Raw genomic sequence first — 17,135 nt, 5'->3', positions numbered from 1 at the left:
TCGATCCTGCTCCCTACCTTACATTTTGTCCCGACAAATTTAGTATTTACTAATAATCCCTTATAATTGTTGTGGCGTGATACATTAGTATGTTGTGATACATGGTAAATGATACACATTAACTTAAAACTGTTAAGATTAAAAGGGGGAAAAATTTAACATTTAAATTTGTTATCTAAATCAGCTTAAATTACGGTAACAGTTCATTAATAATCATTAATTCAGCACGTAATTGGATAAAAATTTCAAATTTTGAAAATTCAAGATTATATCATCTAGTTTGAAGACATTTTTATGAACATCCAGTTATTAAACTTATTGACTGATACATGATAACAATTTTCAAAAACTCGTGATACATAGAAAATCATATGATACACATCAAATTCATGTATCAATGCATCGTCTAAACACTATAACACACTGAGTCGATATGTATCAGCAAGCACACTTGATGGGGCAGTTATTAAACTTATTGACTGATACATGATAACAATTTTCAAAAGCTCTTGATACATAGGAAATCATATGATACACATCTAATTCATGTATCAATGCATCGACTAAGAACTGAACGGGAGAGAAGAACTGAAAACGTGATGGAGTAATAACTGAACGGGAGAGAAATTGTCCAAATTTTTGAAATTTCAAATTTTTTAAATTTTGAAATTCAAAATTTCAAAATTGGGTGTTTTAATTAAAATTAATTAAAATTAATAATTTCAAATCCAAAAACTGATTTAAAAGGTTGAGTGTTTCAATGGAGAAAATTCAAAATTCAAAAACTGATTTAAAAGGTTGAGTGTTTTAATGGAGAAAAAATAGGCATTAAAATGGGTAATTGTGTATTATAGGAGAGAGAATGTTATGTATCGATACACTTATACTAAAATTAAAAAAAAGGGAATTATGTAATATTTAAAAAAAGAAGGAAAATTAGAGAATATAAAACTTATAGTTGTGTATTTAAGTTATTTTTCCTAATTATTATTGACATTAGAAAATTTAATCGATATATACACATCCAATTGCACAAACAAATTACTTTGTTTGATTCAAGATTGTGAGTCATTTCAGGAAAATATTAATTAAATCATTTAAATATAATCATATTATGGAATATAATATAAGCGATCTATACACAAAAATAAGAAACTTGATGTAAATAGTTGAAATATTTAAAATATCTTATTTAAAAATATTGGGTGTACATCTTCAAAAAAGTATCCACCCAAAGAAATAATAATTTTGTATGGATCTAAAATCTATATCATATATACTACTAAAAAATGTCATAAATATCATAATTTTCCTACTGATTACGTTATATTTTTGTGAAACATCGTATCTACTACTTACTGATGATGTGAATGAGAAGTGAAGAATTCAAAATTGTAAGATAAAAAAAATGAAACAAAAGAAAAATAAATAAGAATTAATAATTAGCAAAAACAAATCAAGAATAAGATATATATATATATATATATATATATATATATATATATATATATATTAAAGAAAAACAAATACAAAAAATGTCAAAAACTATATATAGAGGATAAAAGTATAGAAATGACAATAGATTACACTACATATATATATAGAGAGAGAGAGATTAATGAAGTTAGCTATTCATATTCCTAAATTTCGTTTGTGACTTCACCTTTTTTGAATTATATCGAAATTTCTGTTAGGGGTAGAGTGACTGTATGAAATGTCTATATTATCAGAAGCATTGCCCTCTGACAATAATGAAAAGGTCTCGAAGGTTTCTCAAGATGCAAGTGTTGGAGTTGATATAATTAGATTTGATGCATCTATTATACCATTTAATTTAATTTAATTAAATATGCATCTAGAAAATTGAAAAACATCTTAATGCTTAGAAAATTGCAAATAACTTGATCCTTAGAAAATTAAAAATACTTAAAAAGTAATATTGGAGGAGGTGTAACTCATAACTAATGAATAAATAATTAACTTTTGTGTTGGATTAGTAGTTAATAATTAATTAATATGAATACTTTATAACATTTTAATTAGTGTAGGGGCAAAAAAGTAATTCAACTTTATACTTTGGTATATATATTGTTATGGTATCATTAAGATTTCTTGTTCAGAAATTATTCATTTGTAATGATATTATAACAGTGTATGTATATTGTTGTGGTATCATTAAGATTTCTTTTTCAGAAATCATTCATTAGTCAATGATATTATAAGAGTGTATGTATATTGTTGTGGTATCATTAAGATTTCTTGTTCAGAAATTATTCATTAGTCAATGATATTATAAGAGTGTATTTATATTGTTGTGGTATCATTAAGATTTCTTGTTCAGAAATCATTCATTAGTCAATGATATTATAAGAGTGTATGTATATTGTTGTTGTAACGACCTGTTTAGTCGTTTTGAGCAGCAGATTTCAATTCTGGAAAAACTGGCAGAAGCGACGGACCCCATGACGGACCGTCATGGGCACGACGGACCGTCGCAGGGCCTCGTTTCAAAACACTTAGAAAAACTGAAAATTGGGTACTGAAAATCGACTCTCTGAACTTCGTAACGAAATGGCAGGACGGACCGTCACAGACCCTTGGTGGAAATTTGGGTCTCTGAACTTTGCGACGACCTGCAGGACGGACCGTCGCAGGCACGACGGCCCGTCACAGGTTGCGCAATCCCAGTCCGGGTCGGATTTCTTTATACGTTTTAAGGGACGTTTTTGACTATTCCTGCCTTAATTATAAAGTTAGTGGGTTAATGTTAATAAGTCTAATTACTTGGGGGTTAAAAGAGTTAACCTTAAGTTAATTAGTAGGGTATTACTGCCATCTTTTATCCTTAATTATATGTTAATTAGGGTAAAAGAAAGAGGGTTTGAATAAGAAAAAAATAAGAAAGAACAAAGAGAGACAGAAAAAGAAAGAGAACGAGTAGAGAGAGAGAGAAACGAAGAGGATAGCAAGGATTCTGAGAAGATAGCTTGTTGATCGCAATTCTTCGGTGGAGGTAGGTTATGGTTTCTCTTACGATATTCGTAGTAAACTCTTAATAGAGAATGATATGTATTGATAATATTGTAAACCCTGCTATGTGCTTAATTGTATGCTTGCATGAATGTAATTATATAATTGTGATTATATAAGCATGATGAAGTTATTGAATCCCAAATCTTGCAAAATCCTAATCTCTTCGTTAATAATGAGGCCTTGGTATAAAAGAAGGCGTGATGAACTAAAATAATGGGATTGATGATGCCTTGGTAAGAAAGAAGGCTTGATGAATTGATGGAAGGAGATTAGGGGATCGGGTGTCACGAACCGACACGTAGTATTAGGGGATCGGGTGTCACGAACCGACACGTAGAATTAGGGGATCGGGTGTCACGAACCGACACGTAGTATTAGGGGATCGGGTGTCACGAACCGACACGTAGAATTAGGGGATCGGGTGTCACGAACCGACACGTAGTATTAGGGGATCGGGTGTCACGAACCGACACGTAAAATTAGGGGATCGGGTGTCACGAACCGACACGTAGTATTAGGGGATCGGGTGTCACGAACCGACACGTAGTATTAGAGGATCGGGTGTCACGAACCGACACGTAGTATTAGGGGATCGGGTGTCACGAACCGACACATAGATTTAGGGGATCGGGTGTCACGAACCGACACATAGATTTAGGGGATCGGAGTGTCACGTACCGACACAAGAGGAATAATGAATATGAGGGAGCGGAGTGTCACGTACCGACACAAGAGAAATAAAGATAATGAATCTTGAAAGAAGTTAATATACTCAATCTAATGAATATGATTCCCAAATGAGTACGGTATTGAGGTTTGAGTCCTCATGTGTGAACTTGACGGTAATTGTTAATGATATAGTGCTTGTTGTTGCTACATGTTGAGTATCATAGTTGATTTTATGATATTATTGGTATATATTGATTTCTATTTTGAGTTGGCCGATGATATCTACTCAGTACCCATGCTTTGTACTGACCCCTACTTTTATGTTTTCTTCTTGTTTATTTGTGGAGTGCAGCAAACGTGCCGTCGTCTTCGGCTCAACAGTAATTCAAGCCAGTCTTACTACATCGGAAATTCAGGGTGAGCTAATGCTTCTAGCTTGGACTGGATCTTCTTCTTCAAGTCCTGATGCCTTGAACTTCCGGCATGGACTAGCTTCTTATGTATTTTTAGTTTTTAGAATACTCTTAGTTTAGTCATTTGATCATAGATGTTCTTGTGGTGATGACTTCCAGATTTTGGGGAATGATAAGTTTTGAGTTATAGAAGTTGATTATTGATTTTTATTAATGAGTTTAAGTCTTCCGCGTTACTTCATGCTGATATTATATTGAAATGATAAGGTTTAGATTGGTTGGTTCGCTCACATAGGAGGGTAAGTGTGGGTGCCAGTTGCGGCCCGGATTTGGGTCGTGACAAACTTGGTATCAGAGCATTAGGTTCGTTGGTCTCATCACACAAGAACAGGTCTAGTAGAGTCTTAAGGAACGGTAGGGGGACGCCTTTACTTTTCCTTGAGAGGCTATAAGACTTTAGGAAAATTTCACTCTTTCATTCTTTCTTTCGTGCTACTACTTGGGTCCAATTGGTATCTAGGTGATACAAATTGGTATCTGACCATCTTCACTCTATTTCGCAGATGGTTAGAACTAGAGCAACGACTACGCCAGCACCAACACCAACACAAGCAAGGCAGGATATAACTGAGCCAGCCACTGGGGCTGTGGCTCGAGAAAGAGCAACGACAAGAGGCCGTGGTAGAGGTCGTGGGAGGACGTCCTCTAGAGGAAGAGGACAAACACCAATCCCATCTGATACTAGGGCAGTTACTCCTCCACCGACTGAGGAGGTAATAAGAGAAGGGGAGGATGGGGAAAATGAACAAGTGCAGAATGAGGGATTGCCACCCCAGCCTACCCCAGCGATGATCAATCAGGTTCTCGCCTATCTCAGTGGGTTGTCTGATCAAGGTCAGACACCTCCAGTGTTTTCTGCGCCAACACCTCCGGTTTCAGAAGTACAACATGCAGCCACTATGGCTCCTCGTATGGAAGCCTCATTGGACATAGGCACATTTCCACGTCTGACTACTGGGCCTATAATGACAACTGATCAACATGAACTTTTCAGTAAGTTCTTGAAACTGAAACCTCCGGTCTTCAAGGGTGCTGAATCGGAGGATGCTTATGATTTTCTGGTTGACTGTCACGAGCTACTACACAAGATGGGTATAGTAGAACGGTTTGATGTGGAGTTTGTGACTTATCAGTTTCAAGGGAACGCCAAAATGTGGTGGAGGTCACATATTGAGTGTCAACCAACAGAGGCACCACCTATGACTTGGGCCTCATTCTCTAACTTGTTTATGGAGAAGTATATCCCCCGGACGTTGAGGGATAGGAAAAGGGATGAGTTCTTGAGCCTACAGCAAGGTAGGATGTCGGTCAATGCATATGAGGCTAAGTTCCGTGCACTATCCAGATATGCCACCCAACTTTGCTTCAGTCCACAAGAGCGGATTCGTCGTTTTGTGAAGGGGTTGAGGTCAGAGTTGCGGATTTCAGCCTTACAGGTAGCGGCTACGGCAAAATCCTTCCAAGAAGTGGTAGATTTCGTGGTAGAGGTGGAAGGTGTGAAGCCAGATGAATTCACCATGGCATCGACATCAAAGAGGTTTCGAAAGGGAGGTGAGTTTAATGGTTCTTACTCTAGAGGACAGGGTTCCGGAGGTTACGCAGTTCGACCCATTCAGTCTTCACTACAGACTGTAGTTGGGGGTCCACCTCCGACCGGTCAACACTTCTCTGAGAGACCTATGCATGAACCCAGAGAGTGCTATGGATGTGGGGAGATTGGACATATTAAGATATATTGTCCAAAACAGAGTTACAGACCTCCAAATGTTAGAGGTAGAGGTGGTCATGGTAGAGGCCGTTATTCTGGAGGACGTGGTGGCCGAGGTAATGGTGGCCACCAGAACGGCCGAGGTGATGGGCAACCTGTAGCCACTACATCACAACATGGTAGGGGCAACGGACAGACGAACGATAGGGCCCATTGTTACGCTTTCCCTGGGCGGTCTGAAGCGGAGGCATCTGATGCTGTCATCACAGGTAATCTTCTGGTTTGTGATTGCATGGCTTCCATATTGTTTGATCCTGGATCCACATTTTCTTATGTATCTTCCTCATTTGCTAATGGTCTAAATTTACATTGTGAATTACTTGATATGCCTATTCGTGTTTCTACTCCGGTGGGTGAGTCTGTGGTAGTTGAAAAGGTATATAGGTCTTGTTTGGTGAACTTTGTGGGGAGCAACACTTATGTAGATTTGGTTATCTTAGAAATGAATGATTTTGATGTAATTCTGGGTATGACTTGGCTTTCTCCGCAATTTGCGATCTTGGATTGTAATGCTAAAACGGTGACGTTAGCCAAGCCTGGGACAGATCCGTTAGTGTGGGAGGGTGACTACACTTCCAATCCGGTGCGTATCATCTCCTTTCTTCGTGCTAAGAAAATGGTTAGTAAAGGGTGTTTAGCTTTCTTGGCACATCTCAAGGATGACACTACCCAAGTACCTTCGATCGAGTCGATTTCAGTGGTCCGTGAGTTTCTGGATGTGTTCCCTGCAGATCTCCCTGGTATGCCACTGGATAGGGATATTGACTTCTGTATTGATCTTGAACCGGGTACTCGCCCCATTTCTATACCCCCTTATAGAATGGCTCCCACGGAGTTAAGAGAGTTAAAAGCCCAACTTCAAGAGTTGTTAAACAAAGGCTTCATTAGACCAAGTGCATCTCCTTGGGGTGCTCCGGTTTTGTTTGTGAAGAAGAAGGATGGGAGTTTTCGAATGTGTATAGACTACAGACAACTAAACAAGGTAACCATAAAGAACAAGTATCCTCTTCCTCGCATTGATGACTTATTCGATCAGTTACAAGGTGCTTGTGTCTTCTCTAAGATTGACTTGAGATCCGGTTATCATCAATTGAAAATACGGGCAACGGATGTGCCAAAGACTGCTTTTCGAACTAGGTATGGGCATTACGAATTTGTGGTGATGTCTTTTGGTCTTACGAATGCCCCTGCTGCGTTCATGAGCTTGATGAACGGGATTTTTAAGCCATATTTGGACATCTTCGTGATCGTATTTATTGATGATATATTGGTGTACTCAAAGAGCAAGAAGGAACATGAAGAGCATTTGAGAATGGTATTGGAAATGTTGAGGGAGAAAAAGCTTTATGCCAAGTTCTCTAAGTGTGAGTTTTGGCTAGATGCAGTGTCCTTCTTGGGGCACGTGGTTTCTAAGGAGGGAGTGATGGTGGATCCTTCTAAGATTGAGACAGTGAAGAATTGGGTAAGACCTACTAATGTGTCAGAAATAAGGAGCTTTGTTGGGTTAGCTAGCTACTACCGTCGATTTGTCAAGGGATTCTCTTCTATTGCTTCCCAATTGACGAACTTGACTAAGCAGAATGTTCCATTTGTATGGTCGGACGAATGTGAGGAAAGCTTTCAGAAGCTCAAGACTCTGTTGACTACCGCACCTATCCTTACCTTGCCAGTAGAGGGTAAGAACTTCATTGTTTATTGTGATGCATCCTATTCTGGTTTGGGTGCAGTACTAATGCAAGAGAAGAATGTGATTGCTTATGCTTCAAGGCAATTAAAGGTGCATGAACGTAACTATCCGACCCACGATTTGGAATTGGCTGCGGTAGTGTTTGCATTAAAGCAATGGAGACACTATTTATATGGGGTTAAGTGTGAGGTCTACACGGATCATCGTAGCCTTCAGTATGTCTTTACTCAGAAAGATTTGAACTTAAGACAGAGGAGATGGATGGAGTTACTAAAGGACTACGATATCACTATCTTGTATCATCAGGGAAAAGCGAATGTTGTGGCAGATGCTTTAAGTAGAAAAGCGGGAAGCATGGGAAGTCTAGCTCACTTGCAAGTTTCTAGACGTCCATTGGCTAGAGAGGTTCAGACTCTGGCTAACGACTTGATGAGGTTAGAAGTAAATGAGAAGGGAGGATTATTGGCTAGTGTGGAGTCAAGATCTTCTTTTCTTGACAAGATTAAGGGAAAACAGTTTAATGATGAAAAATTGATCCGGATCCGAGATAAAGTGTTGAAAGGAGAGGCTAAGGAAGCACAAATCGATGAGGAAGGTGTTTTGAGAATCAAGGGAAGGGTATGTGTACCCCGAGTTGATGATTTGATCAACACTATTCTGACAGAGGCTCATAGTTCAAAGTATTCGATACATCGGGTGCAACCAAGATGTACCGTGACCTAAAGCAACACTTTTGGTGGAGTAGGATGAAGCGTGATATTGTCGATTTTATTGCCAAATGTCCAAACTGTCAACAAGTAAAGTATGAACACCAAAGGCCCGGAGGAACACTTCAGAGAATGCCCATTCCGGAATGGAAATGGGAGAGAATCGCAATGGATTTCGTGGTTGGTCTTCCAAAGACATTGGGAAAGTTTGATTCTATTTGGGTAATTGTTGATAGGTTAACTAAGTCTGCTCATTTCATTCCGGTCAAGGTGACTTACAAAGCAGAGAAGTTAGCCAAACTTTACATCTCGGAAGTGGTGCGATTGCATGGGGTTCCACTATCCATCATATCAGATAGAGGTACGCAGTTTACTTCTAAGTTTTGGAAGACATTGCACGCAGAATTGGGTACTAGGTTGGACCTTAGTACCGCGTTCCATCCTCAGACCGATGGTCAGTCTGAGCGAACGATTCAAGTGTTGGAGGATATGCTTCGAACATGTGTGATAGAGTTTGGAGGCCATTGGGATAGCTTCTTACCCTTAGCGGAGTTTTCATACAATAATAGCTATCACTCAAGCATTGATATGGCTCCATTTGAAGCATTGTATGGTAGGAGATGTAGGTCTCCCATTGGTTGGTTTGATGCATTTGAGGTTAGGCCTTGGGGTACTGACCTTTTGAGGGATTCGATAGAGAAAGTGAAGTCTATTCAAGAAAAGCTTCTAGCTGCGCAAAGTAGACAAAAAGAATATGCAGATCGAAAGGTTAGAGACTTAGAGTTCATGGAGGGAGAACGAGTCTTGCTGAAGGTTTCGCCCATGAAAGGGGTGATGCGGTTTGGTAAAAGGGGTAAACTAAGTCCAAGGTACATTGGACCATTTGAAGTACTTAAGCGAGTAGGAGAGGTGGCTTATGAGTTAGCCTTGCCTCCAGGGCTGTCCGGAGTACATCCGGTATTCCATGTGTCGATGTTGAAAAGATACCATGGGGATGGAAACTACATTATCCGTTGGGATTCAGTTTTGCTTGATGAGAACTTGTCTTATGAGGAGGAACCTGTTGCCATTCTAGATAGAGAAATTTGCAAGTTGAGATCCAGGGAGATTGCATCCATCAAAGTTCGATGGAAGAATTGACCCGTTGAAGAAGCCACTTGGGAGAAGGAGGCGGATATGCGAGAAAAATACCCACATCTGTTTACAGATTCAGGTACTCCTTTTCGCCTTTGTTTTCCTTCTTGTGATCGTTCGGGGACGAACGATGGGTAAATTGATATCTATTGTAACGACCTGTTTAGTCGTTTTGAGCAGCAGATTTCAATTCTGGAAAAACTGGCAGAAGCGACGGACCCCACGACGGACCGTCATGGGCACGACGGACCGTCATGGGCACGACGGACCGTCGCAGGGCCTCGTTTCAAAACACTTAGAAAAACTGAAAATTGGGTACTGAAAATCGACTTGAACTTCGTAACGAAATGGCAGGACGGACCGTCACAGGTGTGACGGACCGTCACAGACCCTTGGTGGAAATTTGGGTCTCTGAACTTTGCGACGACCTGCAGGACGGACCGTCGCAGGCACGACGGCCCGTCACAGGTTGCGCAATCCCAGTCCGGGTCGGATTTCTTTATACGTTTTAAGGGACGTTTTTGACTATTCCTGCCTTAATTATAAAGTTAGTGGGTTAATGTTAATAAGTCTAATTACTTGGGGGTTAAAAGAGTTAACCTTAAGTTAGTTAGTGGGGTATTACTGCCATCTTTTATCCTTAATTATATGTTAATTAGGGTAAAAGAAAGAGGGTTTGAATAAGAAAAAAATAAGAAAGAACAAAGAGAGACAGAAAAAGAAAGAGAACGAGTAGAGAGAGAGAGAAACGAAGAGGATAGCAAGGATTCTGAGAAGATAGCTTGTTGATCGCAATTCTTCGGTGGAGGTAGGTTATGGTTTCTCTTACGATATTCGTAGTAAACTCTTAATAGAGAATGATATGTATTGATAATATTGTAAACCCTGCTATGTGCTTAATTGTATGCTTGCATGAATGTAATTATATAATTGTGATTATATAAGCATGATGAAGTTATTGAATCCCAAATCTTGCAAAATCCTAATCTCTTCGTTAATAATGAGGCCTTGGTATAAAAGAAGGCGTGATGAACTAAAATAATGGGATTGATGATGCCTTGGTAAGAAAGAAGGCTTGATGAATTGATGGAAGGAGATTAGGGGATCGGGTGTCACGAACCGACACGTAGTATTAGGGGATCGGGTGTCACGAACCGACACGTAGAATTAGGGGATCGGGTGTCACAAATTGACACGTAGTATTAGGGGATCGGGTGTCACGAACCGACACGTAGAATTAGGGGATCGGGTGTCACGAACCGACACGTAGTATTAGGGGATCGGGTGTCACGAACCGACACGTAGAATTAGGGGATCGGGTGTCACGAACCGACACGTAGTATTAGGGGATCGGGTGTCACGAACCGACACGTAGAATTAGGGGATCGGGTGTCACGAACCGACACGTAGTATTAGGGGATCGGGTGTCACGAATCGACACGTAGTATTAGGGGATCGGGTGTCACGAACTGACACGTAGTATTAGGGGATCGGGTGTCACGAACCGACACGTATTATTAGGGGATCGGGTGTCACGAACCGACACGTAGATTTAGGGGATCGGGTGTCACGAACCGACACATAGATTTAAGGGATCGGGTGTCACGAACCGACACATAGATTTAGGGGATCGGAGTGTCACGTACCGACACAAGAGGAATAATGAATATGAGGGAGCGGAGTGTCACGTACCGACACAAGAGAAATAAAGATAATGAATCTTGAAAGAAGTTAATATACTCAATCTAATGAACATGATTCCCAAATGTGTATGGTATTGAGGTTTGAGTCCTCATGTGTGAACTTGACGGTAATTGTTAATGATATAGTGCTTGTTGTTGCTACATGTTGAGTATCATAGTTGATTTTATGATATTATTGGTATATATTGATTTCTATTTTGAGTTGGCCGATGATATCTACTTAGTACCCGTGCTTTGTACTGACCCCTACTTTTATGTTTTCTTCTTGTTTATTTGTGGAGTGCAGCAAATGTGCCGTCGTCTTCGACTCAACAGTAATTCAAGCCAGTCTTACTACATCGGAAATTCAGGGTGAGCTAATGCTTCTAGCTTGGACTGGATCTTCTTCTTCAAGTCCTGATGCCTTGAACTTCCGGCATGGACTAGCTTCTTATGTATTTTTAGTTTTTAGAATACTCTTAGTTTAGTCATTTTATCATAGATGTTCTTGTGGTGATGACTTCCAGATTTTGGGGAATGATAAGTTTTGAGTTATAGAAGTTGATTATTGATTTTTATTAATGAGTTTAAGTCTTCCGCGTTACTTCATGCTGATATTATATTGAAATGATAAGGTTTAGATTGGTTGGTTCACTCACATAGGAGGGTAAGTGTGGGTGCCAGTCGCGGCCCGGATTTGGGTCGTGACAGTTGTGGTATCATTAAGATTCTTGTTCAGAAATTATTCATTAGTCAATGATATTATAAGAGTGTATGTATATTGTTGTGGTATCATTAAGATTTCTTGTTCATAAATCATTCATTAGTCAATGATATTATAAGAGTGTATGTATATTGTTGTGGTATCATTAAGATTTTGTTCAGAAACTACTCATTAGTTAATGATACTATAAAAGTATCTGGATATTGTTGTGGTATCATTAATGTTTGTTATTCAGAAATTACTCATTATTCAATGATATTATAAGATATATTTTATAGTATCAGTAAGGTTTCTAATTGTTCAGAAATTACTCATTAGTCAATTATATTATAAGAGTATATAGATATTTTTGTGTTATCAATAAGGTTCTTGTTCAGATATTACACATTAGTCAATGATGTTATACGAGTATATGGATATTGTTGTGCTATCATTAAGGTTTCTTATTTAGAAATTACTCATTCGTCAGTGATATTATAAGAGTATATATATTTTATAGTATCATTAAGGTTTCTTATTCACAAATTATCTCATTAATCAATGATACTATCAGAGTATATGGATGTTGTTATGATATCATTAAAGTTTTTTGTTCAGAAATTACTCATTAGTTAATGATACTATACGAGTATATCATTATATCTAGTGAGTATATATATACTCTTATTGTTGTGTTATCATTAAGGTTTCTTGTTTAGAAATAATTACTCATATAGTAAATGATACTATAAGAGAAGAGTGTATATAAACTATTATAGTATCATTATATATAATGAGTAATTTCTGTATAAAAAACTTTAATATTAAACACATGCACGCACGCATGCGTACGCGCACGCGCACGTGCACACGCTCACGCACATGCACGCACGCATGCGTACGCGCACGCGCACGTGCACACGCTCACGCACATGCACGCGCATACGCGCGCACACGCGCACGTGCACACGCTCACGCACATGCACGCGCATATGCGCACGTACATATATATATTGATTTGATATTAATTAAGCGAAATTATTAACATTAATAATATTAATGCAATATATGATAATAATTTAGTATTAAATAAGCGAATATTTATATTTAAAAATAATTTGATATTAAATATCTTATTTTATCAATATATTTTACATCAAAACCTGTGGTTATAAATAGAATATGCTAAGGCAAATTTTTTTTCAAAGTAAAATTTAGAAGTATAAGAAAGAATGAACGAAGTGTACATTAATATTTGGTCAAATTATACTTAAATGTTTTTTTTAAAAGTTAAACTACACTAAATGATTTTTTTTTATCTTACTCCTTATTTCCATAATGACATCATAATTATTAAAAATAACTGAATTATTCTTCAACAGATGTTCGATCCTTATTCCTATAGAGAATTAGTTATTCTCAAATTACAAAACTTAACATTAATTGAACATTAAGTAATAGGAGTGGTTTGACAAAATAACTATGCAAAGTATTCTTCTATTTATTAAGCATATCAAATCAAAATACGACGAACAAAAATAAGGGAAATGAATTTGAAAAATATTAAAATTTTGATCGAAATTGTTATTACGATATCAAATATGGAGAATCTTTTTGTAATGATCCAGATGGTCATTTTTGAAATTTTCAAATATTTATTTAACTAGAGTAAATTAATTAAAAGTTAATTATTAAATAGTTAATTTTAGTCAAAGATTAATGGATCAGGTTTTTAATTTATTTAATACCACTTGACTATATAAGAAAATAAATTATTATGGTTGAGGATTTTTGGGTCATGACTTTGAGAAAAGAAGAAGAGAATGAAAATAACTTGTGGAAAGGAGAAATCAAAAGACGAGTTTCAGGTGATACAAATTTGCTATATGTTTTTCCTTTTAAATTATTATTATAATATGTAGGTAATTAAGGAATTTTGATCTTCAATCCCTGCCAATATTTTTTTTTAACAACTAATGGGCAAATATCATTTATGGGTCACTTGTTTGCAATTTTAGTGGATGAATTATGGAGTAAATATGACCAATGATAATCCAATCATTGGAAGATGGCATAGTATAGTGTAAATGCACAAATAACGTTCTACTATTAGTTCAAGTTTAAGTATGGTTCTGTAAGTTTAAGTATCGTTCCGCAAGTGGTTTCGATTTCATATTTTTTTTATATAATAACCATATAATTCATGTTTTTTTATATTGAAATAGGTAATTAAATATTAGGTGTATAATCTTATATAAATACCATTAGTTTTATGATATCGGAAAAGAATTGGGACATAACTTAAGCTTGAAACTTAGGAACTTGATTATAGATTGAGTGATCTTGTGAGTATAGACTTAAACCTATAGTAATGTGGGTGTTGTTAGTTTCGAAACCTTATTATGAAAATATACTTGAATAGATTGCATCGATTGGAAGGTCAACAGAAAGGAAAGGCTCAAGTCCTAGAGTGATTATTCGATTGGCTAAGGCAAGTGAATTTCTAAACTCTTGTTAAGTGTATGGAATGCGTGTATTTCCTTGTGCTATATGTTTGGGAGTAATGGGACTTGGTGATAGGTTAACTTGTCCACATTGATTAATTCTAATGAGGAAAACAAAAGGGTAATAAAAGGCAATGTGAATAATGGGTTGTGTGTGATGTGTTGATAATGGAGAATGATTTGAAAGGCTTGTTGAATCATTGTTGATGTTGTTGTGAATTGTGCAATGTTATTAAAATAGTGATATCCTCTTTATTTTTGTATGAACATGCCATTGCATTATTTTGATGACATGATTGTGAAAAGTGTTATGTGCATTGAGAAAGAATGAGAACTTAAAGAGGATGTACCATTTCGAGGGACGTATCGCGCGCCGCGATGGATACTATATTTCGAGGGACGTATCGCGAGCCGCGATGGTTACTATTATCGAGGGTCGTGTCGCGCGCCGCGACAGATGCATGGACAGATATGTCCCCCATGGGTCCCGGACTGAGAGACAGCGGGTGTGTATCACTAGGTCAGACATGCATCATTATACTTGACATTGCATTACGCATACTTATCATTGGTGAACTTGATATTGTGTTTTGCTGATCTTGTGATTGACTTTCTGCAAAATTTGTGATTGATGAATACTGAGCTTGTTATTGAGGATATGTAATTTGGTAAAGTGTGGTTGTGGAGGATGTATATGTAATTTGTCTAAGTGTTGTTGTAGAGTTACGTGCTATGTAAATATGAACTGTTAGGTTAGACTGAATTTTATGCAGTTGTAATTGTGGAGGTTCGGTTGGGGTGGTAGGATTACCCGTATTTCATCCCCTTAGCTTGTGTTTAGACGTTTACTTGCTGAGTACCGTGTGGTTTGGTACTCACCCCTTGCTTCTACAAATTTTTGTAGGTTATGAGCCTGGATTTTTGTTGTACTTGTCATTCTCTTCTTTTCCGAGGCTTCTTGGAGATTTGTCAGGTAGCTGTTTCCATCGCAGCAGACTTTCTTCTCCTTAATTATGATCTTGTTCTATTCTAGAAACAACTTCATTGGAGACTTGAGTTTTCTTTTGAATCAATTGTAATACTTTAGAGGCTTGTACACGTGACTACCAGGTTTTGGGGTTTTTATTAAGTTACTTATATTTTACTTCCGCACTTTATTGTAATGGTTGAGTTTTAGGCTGACTTGTCTTGGTGGGATAAGACGAGTGCCATCATGCCCATTTTTGGATCGTGACATTTTTATCCTCCTGCACTATTTAATAGTGTGATTTAAAGGTCCACGTGGACACGTATTGTTTATAATTATACAATATTTATGATGTTTACATGGACACATATATACCTTTGAATTATGCTATTAGATTATCCAGCTGAAAGGTCATTTTCAAAGTTTGGTATCGTTACAATAATATCGGTCAAAGTTCTCAGATATTTTAAATTTTTCCCCCTAAAATCAAACCAAGAAAGTAGGGAAGTAAAAAATCGAACCAAAAATCAAATCAAACTGCAAATCGAGTCAACCCGGAAAAAAACCCGACTAGTGATTTGGTTTGACTTGATTTGGTATTGAAGAAAAAAACTCGACTATATTTGAGTTAGTTTGATTTTGACTAAAAGAAATCAACCCGAGACCAAACCAACACAACATTATATATATTATTTTAAAATTTAATTTATAATTAAAATATTTCTTATACTATTTCATAGATTTATCTTTTAACATATTAGTTCAAGTTTAAAACTTAGAATTCGAAATGGTCCAATAAAGATTATAATTCATAGATGTTGATAATTATAATGAAACAAAATCAAAATAAAATTAATACTAATGCAAAAAGAAAATCAATTCAACACTAAGAATGACAACAATATTGAATATTTGTTCTTTAGTTTTACATTGATTTATATAATTAAAATACATAATCTAATTTTAATTTTACTTAAATATTTAGTAATGTAAATAATACTTATTAAACTTATTTTAGCATGATTTAGTACTTTTAAATTATGATCATTTTCATTGTGACTTTACAATATTTATTTTATATCATGATTTCATTATCATTTTTAATTGAATATTTTTGTTATCAATATTTATCTCATATTTCGTGTTATTTTTTAAAGAAACACCTTAGATAATTGTATTTTAGTTAGACTAAAGAAATATTTGAAGCAAGAGTTAATTATACGTTTTTATGCAAACTTCACTGAAAAAAATTCCAAAAATCTGAAAAAAAAATTTGAGGTTTATTATATGGTTTGATTTATAAATTTAAAAATTTTAAGCAATAGTTTGATTTGGTATTTAAAAAACCTGAATCAACTCGAGGTTGAAAAAATCGAATTTTATTAGTTTGATTTGATTTATAAATTTAAAATTTTTTATACAAATAATTTAATTTAATATTTGAAATATCCGAACCAACCCACTCATGTACACCCCTGCACAGTAAAGTAATAAACATTGGAAAAATTTGAAATCTCACACAACCCCTATACATATGTGCCAATAGTTCAATGGATCCATCATATTCATTAATATCTTTCAATGACATATTCTATGATTTTATAGTAAAGTAAAGTTGTTGATATGGTCCAAATAGCCGACCACAAAAATAAAAATACCAATCTTCAATAGACACTGAAATATTTGAAGGGGACATCTTCAATATATATTTAAATATTATTTTAATTATATATAAATAATATAATTTTCTGTCGAATGAGGTTAGACTTTGCACCCACAGTCAGGGGCGGACCCAGTAAGTCAAACGC

At 36.4% G+C, this 17,135-nt stretch overlaps 1 long non-coding RNA gene across 1 annotated transcript; it reads left to right on the top strand.

Moving 5' to 3' along the window:
- Positions 1 to 13,658: 13,658 nt before the first annotated feature.
- Positions 13,659 to 15,510, top strand: LOC138337269 (uncharacterized). The gene is made up of 2 exons (XR_011210850.1): positions 13,659 to 13,724; positions 14,279 to 15,510. It is a non-coding gene; the product is annotated as an uncharacterized lncRNA (long non-coding RNA).
- Positions 15,511 to 17,135: the final 1,625 nt, after the last annotated feature.

The sequence above is a fragment of the Solanum lycopersicum genome, chromosome 7, assembly GCF_036512215.1.
Source record: "Solanum lycopersicum chromosome 7, SLM_r2.1".
Taxonomy (NCBI): Eukaryota; Viridiplantae; Streptophyta; class Magnoliopsida; order Solanales; family Solanaceae; genus Solanum; species Solanum lycopersicum.
The sequence above is the reverse complement of the archived record's forward strand: the minus strand, read 5'-3'. Positions and strand labels throughout refer to the sequence as shown.